Source organism: Atta cephalotes (genome assembly GCF_000143395.1).
Source record: "Atta cephalotes unplaced genomic scaffold scaffold00003, whole genome shotgun sequence".
NCBI lineage: Eukaryota > Metazoa > Arthropoda > Insecta > Hymenoptera > Formicidae > Atta > Atta cephalotes.
In genome coordinates, this window is record NW_012130067.1 from 657,933 (window position 1) to 663,130 (window position 5,198).

Consider the following 5,198-nt stretch of genomic DNA (forward strand, 5'->3'; position numbering starts at 1 on the left):
TACCGACGTACGACGCGGCCGGCCGCCGCCGCCGCGAGTAGAAGAAGAGACGAGTACGTACGGTCGACGCACTACTCTCTTACTTCCTTCCTTCGTTGTAGAGAGAGAGAGAGAGAGAGAGAGAGGGAAAAACTAGATCGAAACCGTTTCTCGCATGTCTCTATGCCTTTGTGTCTCGCGGTCGTTTGAGTTGCTTTTCATTATACGGCGTTTAATTTCATTTTTGCTGCAGCGATACTGCAGCTAGAGTTCCACTGGCAATATTTAATTCATATCATTCTTTATTTTTATCTTTATTGCTTAATTATTATATCAATTTCATCTTTATTCTGTACTTACTGTATTTCTATAGATATTTTTACCATAAATATTTGTCTGGATTTTTAATTCCTTCCTGTTCTAATTGTGAGAGAAAAAACGGTTACAATTACGATAATTTAATTGTAATTTATAGTAATTTTCGATGTACTATATATATAAAACTGTATATATATATATATTCATAATTACCATTACTATATAATCATAATTATTTTCTAACTACAAATTATAACTGATGCTTCAACATTGTGTTATGATCATCTGCATAGCATGCTATGAATTTATACAATTATATCGTATATACTATTATATCGTAAGAGTCATTGTTTTTTAATAGTTTTTTAGTTATTATCATGTAAATAGTAAGCGAATGTTAAAAAATAGTTTTATGCATTATAATTGTGATTGCATTAACTACATAAAAATATTAATCTTATTTACAAATATTAATATACTAAAATCTATATCTCGATATGGATTTTATTATTTTAATATTTGAAATTATCATATAATTTATATTATACATTTGTTACAATTGGTAGAACAAATATAACGTATAAATATAAATATGAGTTTATTATTAATGTTATAGCAGTAATAACTATAAGATAAAATCCAAAAATACTTTATCATGTAATATTGTAGTCACAAACACATTTCTCTCAGTATGTATATAGAAATCACTTATCTTCTATTGTTAAATATCTGATTAAAATTAATTTTATACACAATAGGTAAACAGAAAATATCTATTGTATCCTATTGAATATAACTCTGTGTAAAGCGGCGAAATGATCACAAACACTTTATTCACGTGATATCGTTTTATTAGAAAATTATGCCAAGCGATATTTATAAATATTTATTTGTCTCTTACATATGTCTTGAAATTTGCGTGGGTCTTGATAGACGACGAGAGCAAGGAGATCTTGAAAAACACCGCTACGCCTTGCTTCGCAAGATCGCTGTAGATCGATAAGGAGATGCGTGCGTGCTTTCGTTATTACGTGTTTGTGCGTCAAAAGTTTAAGTCCTTCGATACCGCGGGCGAAGGACGCGGGCGCGCGTAGAGAGATGTGGGTCGTTCTACATGCATATGCGCGTAGTTCCACTCGCGGTCCTCGGGTATCCGAATGCCCCAATGACCTGGTTATCCGGTCTCGGCATGACCTCGCCTCGTGACGCGAATCGAGCGCTCGCAAAATCAAGGTAAACCCATCGCGGCGAACACACGTTCGCGATTAGCCCAATTCCGCTCTTTCTCCTCACGGCATCCTTATTTCCCGCCCACTCCTGTCGCGTCTTCCCTTTTCATTACGCGTAATTTTCCCACAAAGCCTAGAAAATCTCCGTAGCGTGACGTTATTGCTCGGCGCATGCCAATCGATCCTCGAGTTAATTAACAGACAATTGTAAGCAATACAAGATCATTTTCAGATAAGCCAGCCCTTATATATACGTTATATGTAATATAATAAATTCTTCTAGCAAACTTATTATTAATATTTCACTGATGTAAATGTTAAAATGTTAAGAGTTTTTTTTTCAGCTATAAGAGATAAAAGATCGAAGCTCTTTCAAGAATCAAATCTACAGAGGAATACAGAGAATAACGAGAATTTATTCTTTTATCTTTATTACACGGGTAACTTATTATAGGTATATGAAATTTTAATTTGATGCAGTTTATAGTTATCAAGATATTTTAATGTTAAAAAAAGATAAAAAGAAGACAGTCATATGAATAAATCAATAAATCAACAATTAAACAAAAAAAAATATTGCTTATGTCAAAGTCAGATGGATATACATATACTCTGTAAAATTTTTAGAATAAATCTCACTTTTTTAAAGAAAATTGAGCTCTTTTTCAATTTGTTCTTACTCTTTTTCAAGACTCATAGTATAATTTTCACTTTTTAGATGATGAAATTTCACTCTAAAGAATTTAAAGAGAGTATATATATATATATATACTTAAATAAATTTATATACTTCAAATGTACGACTGCGCATCATTTCGATGATAATAGTCCCTAATAACTGTAATAAACTAAAAATTAGATCATTGATTTAATATTATTAGTAATATATTTTAAAAATTTATAAAGAACTTACTATGAAAAATTCTGAATAATGAAGGATAAGTATCAAATTGACAATATAATTTGATTTGGAGAAATTATTATTGTATAACTTGATTGTGTTGCGAATCCGAAAAATAATTGACACATCATATATCTGTGAGATTTTATTTAAATACATACACATGTATTATTCCAACATCTATATCGATCATAAGTGATGCTTCTCTTATTTACAAAGTTGAGTTTAAAAAAAGAAAATGTGGTATATATGCCAATATGTAACATTATTTTTAGATACGATAACGATTTACGACCTCAGTGATGAAGAAAAAAGATCACATTAGCCTACGATTTTGTTTTAAATGGCGCATTAGCTTCTTAATCTACTTATCCGTTTCATTAGAAAGGTAGTGAGACGTTCATTATACTTTCCACATTCACGTGCAACTTGATGGCTGATAGAGCTTCGGCTATTATCCGCCGGTTAATTTAAGGCGATTCCACTTTTAAGATTATAAGTTAGTGAAACTCATCGCGAAGTTGCGTGTAGAACTCAGGTCTTAAAACGATTATCCGCCATCCGGCACTGGCTCAAAGATTTATCTCAGCTTTTTTGTAACATCCGCACTTGAGTTAACATCCTTACCCTTTTTGTAAACTTAAATAAAGTCCAATCTCTACATACTATCAAAAATATTACAAAAAATACTATAAAAAATATAACGCTGTAGTTTAATTAACAATCTAGATCTAGAACAATGTATAATATTATTAGAAAGAATATTAGAAGTAATATTGTTATAATATTAAATTTCTGTATAAAATTTCTGTAATTTTTATAGAAAAATGTTAAAACAAGGAAGGGGGAGGCCTCCCTAATTGGCCATCCTCCCCCACAAACAATTTTTTTAACTAAACGGAATGAGCGCAAAAATTTTTTTTGAGAGCATAAATAGCGCATAAATAAATATTATTATTATATAATTTATTTATTAAAATTGGGTTAAGTGGGGGGGGGGCAGCTAGGCAAACGTCATTAAAAATATTCTTTAGTATTAATAATAATAGTAATAATTATGGTGTTATTTTATAATTAATTATTAATAATTAAAAGCATAAAAAGTTAATCATTAAGGAGATCCTGAAGTGACAAAATTATCGACATTACAATTAAAAAGTATTTCGAATTGACATTGTACAAATTGTAAAATCTTTTACATATTAAAAATATGCGTGAAAAAAAGATGCGAGACATTCGATTTAACAAGAAAATCGAGAAAGAATCGAAAATAAAAAAATTACATTTAATATCATTACACAATTTTTTAACTTTTTTCTAATTTTCCCATTAAATCAACAGTCTTATGCCTTTTTTATACTTTGAATGAAAGAATTTTGCAATCTGTATAGATTCCTTTAAAGCTATAATAGTGTAAAATTTTCGAAAAAGTTCAACATATTTGAATCTAAATTCTCTTTCATTAACGATTTGTGTAACGTTTTCATGTGCAAAAGTGAAAGTTAATTACGATTTTATCGATAAAATATATTGGTTTCAATTTAAACTAATTACTGTTACATAATAATTTTAATGTAAGGCACATTTTATGAATAATTCCATTTTATAAAATTTGTCATACAGACTTACAATTAAATTGGTTCAAATAATTGTATTCTTGTGTTTTTGACGATTATTTTTTAAACTAATTATAATGTATTTGTTATCTTTTTATTAATAATACCAACATTTCAAATAATATTTGTGTCCAAGTTATTTAACAGAATACAGAATTAACTCTTAAAAATCTCGGTCGCTTTTTCTTTTTTGCAAATGTGACTCATTGCGCTTTTTCCGCAAGGTGAAAGCAGCGAAAGTTTGATCAGACAGTGCGTGACAAAAGAAACAAAATATTCATTTCTTTTGTCGTTGACAATGGTGACATCATTAGATTCGCATCGCTAGATATCCAGGTGATGGTACCTGCATTAACTATCCGTTATATAGAGTGACCTATTAAGAATGTGTAATTGCTTCATTTTTATAATGCTTACAAGTTGTTTTCTGTTTAGAATTCAAGGTTTCTCCTGTATAAATTACACTGTCCGACACGGACTTTAAACCACGAACGAAACCAATTGATTCTTTTAGACTTTTTGTCACTGAAAACGAATCCATAAATGAAATTGCTTTATCGCGTCAGGTTTTCGAGAAACTTAAAAATAGCATTTTTTTATAACTTTGAGTTAAAATACCTAAAAAATGTATTGGACAATGTTATTCGTATCTTTGACCATGAAAAATATATCATAGTCTTTTTTTATAAAACTGCATTTTATTGTATTTTAAATAATTTAAAAGATATCACACAAATAAAACATAAAAATATAATAATTATTATTGCACTACATTACAAACATAAATAAACGAGGAACGATTGAGAAAAGGAACGTAAAAGATTTTGTGGTACATACAGATGCTCGATTTCGAGCAATGTGACTTAAATAATCGACTAGTACATGAATAAGTCTCTTTAAAGTTCAGTGGAAATCTCTCTTGCGTCTTTCATGAATTCGGACATGTGGATTTGGAGAGAATCTGTTCAGAAAGGATTTCGAGAGTCTGTTACATGTACCAAGGAGAGGACCACTTCTGTGCATGCTCGGTGAGCCTAAATTCTAAATCAACAGAAGTGAAGTGCTCCTCTTTCTCTCTCTGTCTCTCACACACACACACACACACACACACACACACACACACACACACACACATACACACACACACACACAGTA

General features: G+C 30.2%; 1 protein-coding gene across 1 annotated transcript in view; it reads left to right on the top strand.

Moving 5' to 3' along the window:
• LOC105625703 (ubiquitin-like protein 3) overlaps nt 1-5,198 on the top strand; it is a 12,965-nt gene that overhangs the window by 948 nt on the left and 6,819 nt on the right. The gene's annotated exons all lie outside the window — the stretch shown is intronic.